General features: G+C 45.2%; 1 protein-coding gene across 2 annotated transcripts in view; it reads right to left on the bottom strand.

Moving 5' to 3' along the window:
* The window catches only part of RAB27A (RAB27A, member RAS oncogene family), an 86853-nt gene extending 75932 nt beyond the window's left edge, over positions 1–10921 (bottom strand). For both annotated transcript variants that reach the window (XM_030814066.1, XM_030814065.1), the window contains exon 1: positions 10908–10921. The gene's annotated coding sequence lies outside the window, so the exon portion shown is untranslated. The remainder of the gene's footprint in view (positions 1–10907) is intronic.
* Between the last annotated feature and the right edge of the window lie 3145 nt (positions 10922–14066).

Genomic DNA, 14066 nt, shown 5'->3' with positions numbered 1-14066 from the left:
GAAAGAGCCAGGCAGATAAGACTCTTCATAAAGGCTCCCATGGCCTCTCCTCCCATACTCATATTTCTTCTCCACCCAGTGTCCGAGGCCTGTGACCACAAAACACAGGAGAACACAGAACCTCAGAGAAGCCTTGAGGGGCAACTGGTCAACCAATTAGGGCAGGTGAAAATGGATCCAGGACTGGCAGCAGAATCATCTAGGGTATGTGATGAAAATCTGAAATTGTGGGTCCCATCCAGGCCTCTGAATTAGGATCTCTGTGAGGGAGGCCTAGGGAATTTGCATTTATAACAAGCTTCCCAGGGGCTTTCTGGTTATACACAAGCAAGTTTGTAAGCCACTGTTCTAGGGAGACAACAGAGGGCAAAAATGTACAACTATAGTTAGGCAAATAGCCCGTACATCAAGATCATATTTAACTTCTACTAGCCTCAGATACCAAATCTGTAAAATAGGGATAATAGTGACCTAGCAAGGTGGCTGTGAGAATTAAATGAAATATGTAATAGCCTCATACACAGTGTCTCACATACAGCAGGTGCTCAAAAAAAGTCCATTCCCTCGCTTGTGTATGGCATTCTAATGAAGACTTACACCAATAGTTTTTGAATAAATATCACCTGTTTTGAATAAATATCACCAAGGAAAGCAGATGGCTAGGAAAGTTAAGGCCTCAATGTTAATGACTCATCAACTACAAAGGCCGAGGTCAGCAGCTTTAACCAGCAATTGAGTCATGAAATGTACCTGTAGACAGTGGTTCTCAAGCTTCGGGATGCATCAGAGTCACCTAGATGGCTTTAAAACACAGACTCTAGGCCCCACCAGAGTTTCAGATTCAGTAGGTCTGGAGTGGGGCTGAAAATCTGCGTTTCTAAGTTCCCAGGTGGTGCTGATGTTACTGGTCCTAATCTCACACTTTGCAATAAAAAAAGAAAAACTATGCTGTGCATATTTCCTGTTTGACACTAGACTGGTTAGTTACATGTAAATAGAGAAAAAAACTAAGAAACCAACAATTTCTGAGGCTGTGCTGCCTCTGTCCCTGAGAATCTTACTATGTTGTTTGAACAATGCATAGAGAGGACAGGAAGATTTGAGTTCTATCTTCCCACTCACTTGCTGTGTGACTCTGCATGAGACATATGATCTCTTCCAGCCTGAGTTTACCCAGGCTGGGAGTAAAGGTGAGCTAGGCACTGGTTCCCAAACCAGGTTGCCCACCAACAATCACTAGAGCAGTATTTAAAATAAAACATAGATTCCCGGGCCCTAGCCACAAACCTAATAAATTAGAATCACCAAAGGAGACACTGAAAAATGTGTTGTTGTTTCTTGTGGGTATGGTATTTTTTTATATACATATACTTCAAGTTCTAGGGTACATGTGCACAACGTGCAGGCTTGATAACATAGGTATACATGTGCCATGTTGGTTTGCTGCCCCCATCAACTCATAATTTATATTAGGTATTTCTCCTAATGCTATCCTTCCCCCAGCCCCCACCCCCTGACAGGCCCCGGTGTGTGATGTTCCCCTTCCTGTATCCAAGTGATCTCATTGTTCAATTCCCACCTATGAGTGAGAACATGCGTGGTTTGGTTTTCTGTTCCTGTGTTACTTTGCTAAGAATGATGGTTTCCAGCTTCATCCATGTCTCTGCAAAGGACATGAACTCATCCTTTTTTATGGCTGCATAGTATTCTATGGTGTATATGTGCCACATTCTTAATCCAGTCTATCATTGATGGACATTTGGGTTGGTTCCAAGTCTTTGCTATTGTGAATAGTGCCGCAATATACATACATGTGCATGTGTCTATTTATAGTAGCATGATTTATAATCCTTTGGGTATATACCCAGTAATGGGATTGCTGGGTCAAATGGTAATTCTAGTTCTAGATCCTTGAGGAATCGCCACACTGTCTTCCACAATGGTTGAACCAATTTATACTCTTTTGTGAGCATGTTTTAAACAAAAGCTCCCTGTGCAATTTTCATGTACGGCCAGTTTTGAGACGCATTAACATGGTAATCTTTCTTCAGCATTAAAGCTCTTGGGTCTTTTTGATTTCCAATTCACTGGGTCCTGAGTCTATACTTACCCAGTAGCCTTCTCCTTTTATATTTTCTTCACCTGGATATTCTTCCTAAAGGAAGCATACACTATCCTCATAAAAAGGAATCTACTCTGCTTAGCAGTTCCATTTCTCATATATCAGTAAACTGGCATTCTGGTTTCATTTAAAAAATAAAGTCCAGGATGGGCACAGTGGCTCACGCCTGTAATCCTAGCACTTTGGGAGGCCAAGACAGGCAGATCACTCGAGGTCAGGAGTTCGAGACCAGCCTGGCCAACATAGTAAAACCCCATCTCTACTAAAAATACAAAAATTAGCCCAGCATGGTGACACGCTCCTGTGGTCCTAGTTACTTGGGAGGCTGAGCTAGGAGGATCCACTTGAGCTCAGGATGTTGAGGCTGCAGTGAGCTGGGTGACAAAGACAAGAAAGAAGGGAAGGAAGAAGAGAAAGGAAGGGAAGGAAGGGGGAAGGGAAGGGGGAACGGAAGGGAAAAAGGAAGGTAGGAAAGGAAGGGAGAAGGAAAAATAAGAAACCAGAGGCCCTGACAGACCACAGCTACATATTTGGATCTTACACCTACTACAATGAAAGCAACTAGGGGATTTTAAGCAGAAGGATATGACCTGAATTCCTTTAATTTTTTAAAATTTTGTCTCATGTTCTTCAAGAGTGTGAATTCCTTTTTTTGGACATCGCTGGCTTTGTGTGAAGAATGGGCTATGGCAGGGAGGGGCAAGAATTGGAACAGAAAAGTAGCAGTACAGGCCTTTAACCAGCAGCTGGCACAGGGCAGGCACTTGGATATTTCTGCACTGCTTTAACATAGGGAAATCATAATATACTTGTTTCACTTCCTAATGTATTTCAGAGGAGCTCAAGGAAGAGACTCTGGGTGTTAGCAAAGTTCCATCTAGATGTCACTTCTTTTGAACAGCACATACAATTTTGGATTGTCCACAGTACAACTGGCTCCAATCAAGAAGTATTAGAATAAGAACATAAAAAGAACACACCAGGGAACCATCAGACCAGGCTTCTGGAACCATCCCTGCCATCAATTAGCTATGTGACCTGAGGCACAGCTCTGGACTTCTGGGAGGGGAGCCTGGGCTACAATTTCCAAGGTCCCTACTAGCTCTTAAATTACACAATTCTGTAAGTGTAACAAATGTGGTTTCCTTATCTGGGTGGCAAAATGGGCTGATGACTCAGGGTGAGGTTTTTTTGTTACAGATTTTCAACCTCCCAGAGAAGCTCTAGTGAAGCTAGAATCAGGGTGTTAATAAAGAAACTGTCCAGTTTTATTGTTTCCTATCCAGGGTATGGTGGTCAGCTGGAAATATGGGAAGTAGACATTCCTGGCAGCTGAGAGCTTATCGTGCAGAGACTGAGAACCCAAGTCCCTGTGTAACCCTTCAGGTACACGTTCTCTGTGGTCCCCTGCTCACGTGGCTTCCACTCATGTGGAAGCACACAATAGATACAGGCACTGAAGACCAGCCTCTCACTTCCTCCTGCTTGTAGGCTGTTCCCAAAGGGTCCACTGCTCTCCTATGGCCAACCTGGCACCTCCACGAGAACCCCATTTTGCATGATCCCTGGGGGCAGTGGTTCTCAGCCTCAACTGCAACTGCCCATCAGAATCCCATGTGGAGACAATAAATAAATAATAAATAAATAAATAACAGCCTGAGCCCTACCCCACGTTTACTGACTTAGAATTGGGGTGAGGGAGAGGTTAGAAAGACAACAGTGGTAGAGTTAGGCTTAGTTAGTTTTACATGATGGAGAGAACGTGTAACTTGGGAAACTGCAAGCCAAAGAGGTTGAATGAGTTGTCTAATGCAGGGTTTCTTAGCCCTGGCACTGTTGACATTTTAGGCAGGATAATCCTTTGCTGGGGGCTATCCTGTGTACTGAGAATGTTCTGCAGCATCCCTGGCCTCCACCCACTAAATGCCAGGAGTAACTCCCCAGTTGTGACAGTCAAAAATGTCCCCAGGCATTGCTAAATGTCCCATGTGGGGTGGGGCAGGGGAGAAAATCACCCCCAACTGACATACACTGGTGTGATATCACATAGTTAATACTCAGGAATATGGAGACTAAAAACCGACCTACTGATTCCTGACTGTGTTGATTCTTCCACATTCAAGCAGGAGCTCCGGAACACAGGAATGAGCCACCGCCTGAAGAAATACCACTACCCACTTCACTACACAACCCACTTCACTACACAGCCCACTTCACTACACAACCCACTTCACTACACAACCCACTTCACTACATAACCCACTTCACTACACAGCCTAGGGCAGATGTGGGACCTGGGACAGCTGACCTTGTCCCTAATGAGAAAAGCCACATTAGGTCTCCAGTATTTGACTGTGAGGACAATGCCTTATCTTTTCAAGGACTGTTACACCTCTTCACCCATTCTTGGAGTTGTTTCCTTGTAATGATGAGATTTATTATGAAAATCACTATTTTCATAATGATTTCTTAGCAAGAAACAAAGAAATCCTGACCACAGTCATAGGTTATATTTTAAAATTCTTTAGTTTTGCAAATGAACATTTCAGTCATGACCTATTTCTGTATGTTTCATTTCCCCCCTTATTAGGGCTAGTACAGCAAGAATAAAAGTATCCTATTATTGTGTTTAGCTGATTTAGACCTTGACTTTGCTTTTAATGATACAAATACACAGGAGATTAGTATTCAGCCATACCCTGATAGGACTTGACCGGCCTCCCAGGTGGTGGGATCAGGCCGAGGTAGATAAACTGTAGCAAGTAAGAATGAACAGATTTTTCAGTCTCTTGGCAACCAATTTTATTATTATGCTTTGACCTGGCAGCTGGTAAGACTTCATATGAATTAACCAATGAGACTATGAAAAAACAAGATTAGTGGTTCTGAAATAATGGTATTCAAATAGCAGTTAGAGAAAGCAGTTCATTTTCAAGGCTGCTTTCTTTTAAATAGGTATAAATAATTGTAATAAAAAATAATCAAATCTCATTTAAAAAGAACAGATCTCTAGTGAGCAAGTCACATACACCTGTCCATCTACCTTGGTCCTTGTCATATGTATATCTTCCATATTTATTCTACTAAAATAAAAAGGGGTGAGGAGTTTTGTGGGAATAGGCCACTCAAAGCAAGCAGGCTTTCCATAAGACAACACTTATACTCAGTAAGACCACCTTAATCAAAGCACCTTACAATAAATACTCCAGAGGGTCAAAAGTGTTAACAAAAATGTAAAAAAATAAAACCACATTGAATTACAGGCTTTCTGGCATAACAGCAGGGACAAGAACCACATGGGACCTTCAACAGTCATGCAGCTCTCAGAGAAAAGTCAAGGTGTCTCATGAGAATGGCTTTGGCTGCCACATGTTGGATCTGGGGACTGAAGGACAGTATGATAATGAGGTGATCTGGAGTGGATGGCTAGAGACGTGATTAAAGGTCAACATGAAAACATAAGCAACTTTTTTATGACCTCTTAAGGGAAGGCATTATGCAGCAGAACAACCGCTGGTCCCAGAGTCCTACTTCCAGCTCTGCCACTAACTCTATGTGACTTTGACAAAGTGACTTAACCTCTCTGGAGTAAATTCCCTTAACTATAAAAGACTAGAGTAAAATGAAATGTTATCTGACTTCCTTCTAATTCTAATACTCCTTGGGTTTACAAATCCTCTCTTTTGGATACATGCACAATCACCAAAAATCAGCCATGGCTCAATCATTCTTTGCACATTTTCACGATCGATGCATTTCCTATGCATAAGCATAACCTCCAGCTAGGGCTGCCAGACACAAAACAAGACACCCAGTTAAATGTGCATTTTGGATAAAGAACAATTTTTTAGTAAAAGTATGTCCCAAATAATGCATAAGATATATGAAACAATTATTCGGTGTTTATCTGCAATGCAAATTTAACTTTTTTTTAGTTTGCTAAATCTGGCACCCCACCTCCATCCCCACATAGAATCAAAACTCTCACTCCACACACATGGGAGGTTGGCTGACTAAAGCACTACACGGCAAACTTCCGTTTAAGGGCAACATATACAGAGGAAAAAACAAACAAAAACAGGAAAGGAGGAACAAAACTTTCAGCATTCCTCTTGAGTAAGAGAGGCATCTAATTTTACTTGACACTAAATAAAATATAAGTGATACTAGACCTGAAACATACAAGTACCTGCACAACCAGAGAGTCCAAACAGAGCTGAATGCTCTCTACTCCACACACCTTACCCTACAAACATAAGTAAATTACAAGCCCTTTATCTCTGCCTCCAGCTCAGGGCTCATGTCTGCACCTAGCTTAAGGGAAACCAAATCATAAACTCAAACTTCCTGACCAAGAGGCAGAAGAACAAATACGGTCCAAACAAAACCTGTAAGCGGCATAAAAAGTGAAGGCTATAGAAGGGAAAAATTACTCTCTTCAAGAACCAATCTTGTTTTAGCAATGGCAAGGCAATTTCCCTTCTTAGTGGCCTGGCCAACGTGGTGAAACCCCGTTTCTATTGAATAAATAAATAAGAAATGAATTTCCATTTTCTTAAATTTCCAAAAAACTTCACTCTTCTTAAATCAGCACAAGAGGCCAACACCCTGGAGATAGGCACTGAATGGCCCTGTCCAGTTTGCCCAGGATACAGACAGAGGGCTCCGGTCTGCCATTGTGGGAAGGACCAAAAGCCTCACCTTTCTACTTATTTGACCTTTCCCTTTTTAAGGAAGATAAGACTATTATGTTTGGGAAAGTAGGACAGAAGACGAGAGACTTAGGAGATGTTGGTGTATCTATAGACATTGCTTCTCTTAGAAAAAAATGGATGGAATAGTGGGAAAGAAATAACAGAACACTCTACAGACATACCATCCTGAATGTGCCCAATCTCCTCTGATCTTGGAAGCTAAGCAGGATTGGGCCTGGTTAGTACTTGGATGGGAGAAATGGCAGAATGATCCCTATTGCTCCATCTTCCGTTCCCTTTTTCATTAGTTCAACACATATCTTTTTGAGTGCTTAATATATGTCAGAAACCATTCTATGTGCTATGGACATCACAGTGAACAAGGCAGATTACTGGCCATCCTGGAGCTTGTCTTCTACCAGTGAAAGACAAATGTTGTGTGTGTGTACTGGTTTGTGTATGACAGTTCTATAAATACTCTAAAGAAAACAAGGCAAGGTAAGGGGGCAGAAAATGATGGGATGGGTGAGGGATACTATTTTAGATGGGGTGGTCAAAGAAGGCCTCTCCAGAAAAATAGCTTTTCACCTGAATGAAATAAATAAGAAAGCCATGCAGACATCTGAGGGGAAAAGCATTCCACGCAGAGGAAACAAGTGCAAAGGTCCTGAGGTATGGCTGGAGCAGAGTCAGCAAAGGAAAGAGTGATGGCAGATGAAGCCACACTCCATGCAAGGGCTGTATAGACCATGGTGAGGACTCTGTCTCTTCTGAGATAAAAAGCCATCGGAGAGTTTCAGGCAGAGTGACGTAATAGACTCTGGCTGCTGTGTTAAAAATAGAGTGTGGAGCAGTAAGGGTGGAAGCAGGGAAGCCCTTCAGAAGGCTTTTGCAGTAATCCAGGTGACGGAGATGATAGAATTTGGTGGAAGCAGCAGAAGTGGTGAGAAATTGTTATCATCCTAGATGTATTCTTTTTTTTTTTTTTTTTGAGACGAACTGTCACTCTGTCACCCAGGCTGGAGTGCAATGGCACGATCTTAGCTCATTGCAACCTCCGCCTCCTGGGTTCAAGCGATTCTCCTGCCTCAGCCTCCTGAGTAGCTGTGATTACAGGCACCAACCACCATGCCCCGCTAATTTTTGTATTTGTAGTAGACACAGGGTTTCACCATGTTGGCCAGCCTGGTCTTGAACTCCTGACCTCAGGTGATCCACATGTCTCGGCCTCCCAAAGTGCTGGGATTACAGGCATGAGCCACCGCGCCCAGCCAGGTGTATTCTTAAAGTAGAATCAGTGAGATTTGCTGAGGAATTTTTTTTTTTTTTTTTTGAGATGGAGTCTCACTAGGTTGCCGAGGCTAGAGTGCAGTGGCGTGATCTCAGCTCACTGCAACCTCTGCCTCCTGGCTGCAAGCGATTCTCCTGCCTCAGCCTCCCGAGTAGCTGGGGCTACAGGCACACGCCACCATGCCCGGCTAATTTTTTGTATTTTAGTAGAGATAGGATTTCACTGTGTTAGCCAGATGGTCTTGATCTCTTGACCTTGCAATCTGCCCGCCTGTCTCCCAAAGTGCTGGGATTACAGGTGTGAGCCACCGCACCCGGCCTGCTGAGGAATTTAATGTGGGGTATAAGAGAAAGAATCAGGAGTGATTTCAGGGTGTTTGGTGTGAGCATCTGAAAGAGTGAAGTTGCCATTCACTAAGATGGAGAAGACTAGGGGAAAGCAGCTTTGGGAGAGAAAACTCAAAAGTCTGGCTCCTAGAGATTGTTGCTCACTTCAAAACCCTTACATCTATTCTAGAACCAAAACAACAGAAACTGAGAAGCTGATTTTAAATTTCATGTGGAAGGCCAGGCACGGTGGCTCATGCCTGTGATCGCAGCACTTTGGGAGACTGAGGCAGACAGATCACCTGAGATCGGGAGTCCAAGACCAGCCTGACCAACATGGAGAAACCCTGTCTCTACTAAAAATATAAAATTAGCCAGGCGTGGAGGGACATGCCTGTAATCCCAGCTACTCAGGAGGTTGAGGCAAGAGAATCACTTGAACCGGGAAGGCGGAGGTTGCAGTGCACTGAGATCATGCCATTGCACTCCAGCCTGAGTGCAAATCAGAGCAAAACTCCATCTCAAAAAAAAAAAAAAAAATTCATATGGAAATTCAAGGGACTGGATAGTCAAAACAATCTTGAAAAAGAACAAGGTTGGAGGACTCACATATCCTGATTTCAAAACACTATGTAGCTACAGTAATCAAGGTAGTATGATACTAGCCTGAGGACAGACATACAGATCAGTGGAATAGAACTGACAGTCCAGAAATAAACCTTCACATTCATGGTCAATTTATCTCAAAAGAGGTGCCAAAACTATTCAAAGAGGAAGAGTCTTTTAAACAAATGGTGCTGAAAGAACTGGATATCCACACGCAAAAGGTTGAAGTTAGATCCCCTACCTCACACCATATTTAAAAATTAACTTAAAATGCGTCAAAGAATGAAATGTAAGAGCTAAAAACTATAAAACTTTTAGAAGAAAACATAAGTATAAATCTTCATGATCTTGAATTTGACAATGTTTTCTTAAATTTGACATCAAAAGCACAAACAACAAAAGGAAAAATAGGCTGGGTGCAGTGGCTCAAGCCTATAATCCCAGCACTTTGGGAGGCTGACGCAGGTTGATCACTTGAGGTCAGGAGTTCGAGACACGCCTGGCCAACATAGCAAAACCCCGCCTCTACTAAAAATACAAAAATTAGCCAAGCATGGTGGCGCACGCCTGTAATTCCAGCTACTCTGGAGTCTGAAGCAAAAGAATCACTTCAACCCAGGAAGCGGAGGTTGCTGTGAGCCAAGATCATGCCACTGCACTCCAACCTGGGAAACAGAGTGAGACTCTGTCTCAAAAGAAAAAAAAAGAAAAATAGATTAAATATACTTCAACAAAATTAAAAGTCAAGGCAGGTCACAGAAATTAAGGAAGGAAGAAGAAAGGGAGGGAGGGAAGAAGAGAGAATGGTAGAAACGAAGGAAGAAAAAAGTAGGAATGAAAACGTAAAACAACATAAACCAACATAAAATACAGAAAATAATGATCCTCAGTCAAGTTCCTTCAGCATTATATTAACCTTTCTTCACTTCTAACCATCTGCAGAAACTGTTTTCCAGATTGTATTTTCCCTCTAAAGCAAGTTTTTAAGAAGGCCAAAAAAAAAAAAAAAAGAACAAGAACAGTGAGTGGAGAATCAACAAATTTAATTAGCAATGATTACAGAAAACTTACATAGCACAACTCTATAATCCCTCTATCCCCAGCTCCAGCATCTGACTAATCAACCAACCATAAAAAGTGAGAATCCATCCAGAAGGAAAGAACGTCTGTTAAGCTGTAGGGGTAAGGAAGAGGACCCTGTGGCAGAAGACCCTGAGGCCATATGGGCCCAGGTGGCCAGCAGGAACGGAAAGGCTGGGAAGGCTCCTCAGTCCAGGGCTCACAAGATGCCCTTCGCTTCAGGCCTGACTTTGCTGAACTGGTGATCTATTGGGACAGAGACAGGCTTTGGCAATAGTTACCAAAGCCTGTCATCCTATCAGCCCCACTGCCAGTCCCGACCGGAGGGCCTGGCTGCCAGGTAGAGTTTTCAGTCTAACTGACAGGAGAAGGGAGAGCCCCTCCCTCGCAGCTAGTCTGCAGTCCAGACCCTCGCCCACCGGAGGGCAACCAGGTTAAACAGTTAAACTGAAAGCAAAAGAGGGAGGAATGAACCGGGGGCGGGGGGGGGAGCGTGCGGGAGGTCGGGGACTTTCCTCCTTTCCCTCCAGGAAAGTTTCCTACCCCTGATGGGCACCCTCGCACCTGGATGCAACCCGGAGGCGACCTGAGACCCTGGCCGGACCTGGGACCGCACCTGGCCAGCACCAGGCAGTTGTCATCACTGGGGTCTGCGCTGAGGGCCTGGGAAAGAAGCCACTTTTCAGGCGGGCTTGGGCGCCCTAGGACGGCCCCAAGGGGACGCCTCGCTAGACCCTCCCGGAGGGTCCGGACCCGCCGCGCGCCTCCCGCTCCTCAGGCCCCCTCACCTGGCTCGCCCCGCCGTCCTGTCCCCGCCCGGCTCGGGTCCCCGCGCGCCGCGTCCACCCGCTGCCGGCCTTTTTTGGGTCGTTGGCGGGTATTTTCCGCCTGGCCCCACATCACTTCCCGTAAAGGAGAGAGAGGTGGGGCGGGACCTTCTCTCCTCCACCTCCCGCCTCCTCCTGTCACCTCGGGAGCGGCCCCCGCCCGGCTGTCTCGCTCTCCCCGGCGGCCGCGCCTCCGAGGGGTCCTCTGTGAGCCCCGAAAAGGCCCCGCTCGCCTCCTTTGTCCCAACACTAGTTTCCACTGCGCCATTCTGGAAGGCGATAGAAGATAAAGGAGTGTTTTTGTTTTGGGGACACAGGAGGGACATTTACAAACTGCACCAAGGACCGGTGCGCGGCGAGGTGTCGTTTAGGGACTCTCCCCTATTCACCTCCCCCAAAAGCCGTGTTGTAAAGGTGTTTTCCGGGGCATCAGCTCGCGGTCGCCACCTTAGCAGCCGGAGGTGCCGGCCCCGCCCGGGGTTCCCGAGTCCGCGCGGCTCCTGAGGCGGCGTCCCAGGCCCGGCCCTGCCCCCGGCTTCCCGCCCCTGCCCCCGGCTTCCCGCCCCTGCGGCTCCTGGCTTAGGTCGGCCTGGACACGACCTTTCCGGGGCAAGGGAAAGTCCAGGATTCCTGGAAATAACATGGGAGAAAAATAAGTAAAAAATTTCGCAGGAAAAAAAATCAATGTAATTCTGGGAGGAAATGGCAAACGGAGTCTCTGCTCACACTGTCTAATTCAAGAATATAAAACCACTGTAAATTTCTAAGAGTGTTAGAGCAATGAGTTTAAAAAGAAGAAAACTACAGTATGTTAAGGAACCGCCTCTGTCGGAAGAAACCTGCGCGCCTTTGCTGCCACCCAGCGGCTCTCTTCTCCCAGCGCCTACGGTGTCGCTCGGGCCTGCGGGGTAGTGAACCTGGGACTGCGGAGGGGGTCAGGCCTCGTGATTCCCACTCAGAGGCAGCCAAGTTCATCCATCTCAGTGGCCAGGAGGTGTGAACAGCAGCCCTTGGGCCTGCCCCTATGGAGTCTAAGGCAAAGGCCCTTTGAACCAAATGTTTCCACTTCTAAGCAGGGTAAAATGTTGAGAAGCCTTAGTTCAGCTTCTCCTGCCTTCTAAGCCGTCTCGCTGACTTGTGTCTACCTCCACCGCAAATTCCAGCTGTCGCAGGCCCGCCCGGCCAACTCCATCACCTTTCCAGTCTGTAGCTAGCTTCTCAGATGGGTCCAATTTACAAAATCACATGTAGGATGAACCATATGAAATTACCAACAGTTGGCAATTTCATACATTTGATATAACATTTCCAGGCAAACATAACACAGTAAACTCGGGTTTAGAGATAACAGATGTCATAGCAGGTTGATAACTTCAAGAGCTGTTCCCGTGTGAGAGAAGGGCCATCAGACTGTTGGTGAGGTTAACAGAGAAAAAGGCCGGGCGCGGTGGCTCACGCCTGTAATCCCAGCACTTTGGGAGCCCAAGGCGGGCAGACCACGAAGTCAGGAGATCGAGACCATCCTGGCTAACACGGTGAAACCCCGTCTCTACTAAAAATACAAAAAATTAGCCGGGTGTGGTGGCACGTGCCTGTAGTCTCAGCTACTTAGGAGGCTGAGGGCAGAGGAATCGCTTGAACCCGGGAGGTGGAGGTTGCAGTGAGCCGAGATGGCGCCACTGCACTCCAGCCTGGGCGACAGAGCGAGACTCTGTCTCAAAAAAAAAAAAAAAAAAAGGGAAAAAGTAGCCTCATGTTCATGTCCAGAGGAACAGTCCTGGGAATCACTGATCAGCTAAAATCTGGGAAACCAATATTGCAGTAATTGCTAATGGCTGATATGGCACAGGGAAAGCCCTCCTTCAGCTTTCCCCACTCCTGTGGCCAGGCAGGGCTCTCACCAGGAGTATACTAAACAGGAGATCAGAAAACCTAGGATGGTACTATGGCCCATTCATCACCCATTCATGCACTCATTCCTCAAGTCAGGCACCGTATTAGTAACAAGGTAAACTGGTCCCTGACCTCAGGACTTACTTGAGAGACCAACAAATAAGTAGGCAACTCCAGTAGTGAGATAAGAGTCTCAATAAAGGAAGTTAAAGAGTGTTATTGGAGCACAGATAAATGACACCAAATCACGAGAAAGTTTTGGATAAACTTAGAATGAATGAGGGAAGGGGCAAGGGAGAAGAGAATTCCAGGAAAAGGGAGCAGAGGGAAGGCCTGGAAGCAAAAGATAGCATTCAACACTGGAGCAACAGGAAGAGGTTCAGAAAAGCTGAAAGACTGAAAGCAATCAGAAAAGAAATTGGAGAACTAACAGAGGCTGTGCGGTGAATAACCCTGCAATGATGATCATGATAATAACGAACATTTCTTGATCATTTACTATGAGTCAGCCAATACGCTAATAGTTTTGACTACATCACCTCATTATGTGTCTTACAAGTACTTTATGAAGTGGGTACTATTCTTGCCTCTGTATTACGGATGAGGAAACAGAGTCCTAAAGCGATTAAGCAATCTGACCAAGATCATACAGCTAATGAGTGGCACAGCCAGGCCTAAAACTCAGAACTCAAGTTTTTAATGATTCTAAGACTAAGAATAGGTTTCAGAGGTCAATTAGCACGCTGTAATCCAAGTGAGGAATAATAGCGATCTGATTACGGCAGTGGCCATAAGGTTGGAGATGAATGGACATATTTGACATATTCAGGAGAATGAATCAAGAGGACTGCGATGTAGGGGTGTGAAAGAGAGGCAGGAGTCCATGGGGCTGCCCAGTTTCTAGTTTGGGCAACGGGAAACCCTTAAGCAATAGGAAGAAAACCTAGTTGCAACCAGGAGGAAGAGTGAAATAGGCCATAGTGATGAGTTTAGGACATTTCCATTTTGACACACTAGCACCAACAGAATATCCAAGTGAAGCTGTTTAGTATGTAGTCAAATAGGCCTATGTGAAGCACAGAAAACATGTGCTGTAGCTATTACCCAAAAGGTACTGGAAGGCATTAGAATTAACGAGCTAATCTAGAAAGTGAGCTGAGAGGGCAATAGGCTTGTTACAGAACCCAGATGAACACCCAGCATTTAAGGCATGAGCAACGGAAGTTC

Source organism: Nomascus leucogenys, chromosome 6 (assembly GCF_006542625.1).
Source record: "Nomascus leucogenys isolate Asia chromosome 6, Asia_NLE_v1, whole genome shotgun sequence".
In the NCBI taxonomy this organism is placed as follows: domain Eukaryota; kingdom Metazoa; phylum Chordata; class Mammalia; order Primates; family Hylobatidae; genus Nomascus; species Nomascus leucogenys.
Note: the sequence above shows the minus strand (reverse complement) of the source record. Positions and strands in the feature narration are given on the sequence as shown.